The 1,553-nt window shown below is 36.3% G+C and overlaps 1 non-coding gene across 1 annotated transcript; it reads right to left on the bottom strand.

Annotated features, from left to right (window-relative positions):
* Positions 1-414: 414 nt before the first annotated feature.
* On the bottom strand, positions 415-612 carry LOC115217747. Its single transcript, XR_003882195.1, has one exon. It is a non-coding gene; the product is annotated as a U2 spliceosomal RNA (small nuclear RNA).
* Positions 613-1,553: the final 941 nt, after the last annotated feature.

The raw sequence follows: 1,553 nt of genomic DNA on the forward strand, positions 1-1,553 counted from the left end.
TGTAATGGTAAATCCACCTTTACCTCCCAGAAGAAAATGCGTCTTGGCATATTATTGATTTATAGAACTAAAGTATTTCTAGCAGATGACACTAACAACTTATTCAAACATCGAAATATAAAATCGAGTTCCTGGCTTAGGACGAATGTTGTTGTAACTTAGCCCCAGGAGACATCGTCTCCAGCTGGCTATACGACATGATCTGTGTCCTTATATTTTCAAGCAAGGGACTGCCATGTTATGTTGGCAAACAATCTTTACTACAAAGTACTGCCGCTGTATATCTCGTTGTGAGACTTAAAAATAGTAATTTTCTAATCGGATAAAATGTATTGTATTATATGTTCCGGCTCTTTACCTTTGGAGTTCAAGTCCCACCGAAGAAGAATTTTATTTTATTTTTATCTCCCGGGTGGGAGATGAGCTGAATCCTGGAAGTACTGCTATACCAGGCCAACCCGTGGCAAAGGCGGAGCAAGCCCCCAACTATTTGCTTCGTTCTAAAAATCAGTTTAATATCGATGGTCCCAAATACGGACCGTGTCAGATATTAAGCTGATAAGAACAGATAAGAACTACACTTTGACCTTAGCTAAAAGGCTGAGAAGCGATAAACAATAATATTTTCTACTCTAGGTACAAGGCCCGGAATTTTGGGGGAGGGGCCAATCGATGAGATCGACCCCAGTACGCAACTGGTACTTAATTTATCGACCCCAAAGAAGAATAATTTGATTGGCGTCCCTCTGAGGTCAATAAAATAATCTACTAATCAAATAGTCAAATACTAGGATCAATATAACCATCTCATCTGATAATAAACATAAACACAGGCACAGATACATACACACACGTGTGTGTATGCTTATATATGTGTTTGTGTGTGTGAGTCACAAGCTTTTGCTGAGTTTCTATTCTACTAGATTCTGTATAAAATAGGTCGAAGCAAGAATTGATTTACCGAGTCATTGGTGCTACTCTTCTCTTGAAAAGGGTAGAAATTGATATTAATCAATCAAAACCAGTGGCCTACCATATTTAAAAAAATCCAAACATTAAAATTTTTTTTACATACAAAATTTAGAGGACTGATCACTAAAAGTGGACAGCCTGTATGCTAGATATAGACGTCAAGTCGCCATTTTCCACGAAGAATATGTTCTCAAGAAAAAACTCAGCAAAAAACCAAAGTGTAAAAATAAGCAAGACAAATGAAAATATACAAAGTACTAATTATGTACTAATTAGTTTCACTTGTTAATACTTACGTATTTGAACACGTAAACATCTGCAAGATCATCAGCATAGTCTGTCGCTTACAAAACACAATTTCCAGAACTAGATACAGAACGCTCAACCGAAATCCAGTATATATAAAGTTCTACAAATTATATTTATGTATATATTTCAAATGTCTTCACTTTGGTGCGCTGAGATCGGAAATTACTTCGTGGAAAATGGCGACTTGACGTCTATATCTAGCATACAGGCTGTCCACTTTTAGTGATCAGTCCTCTAAATTTTGTATGTAAAAAAATTTTTAGTCTTCGGAT

The sequence above is a fragment of the Octopus sinensis genome, linkage group LG11, assembly GCF_006345805.1.
Source record: "Octopus sinensis linkage group LG11, ASM634580v1, whole genome shotgun sequence".
NCBI classification, from domain to species: domain Eukaryota; kingdom Metazoa; phylum Mollusca; class Cephalopoda; order Octopoda; family Octopodidae; genus Octopus; species Octopus sinensis.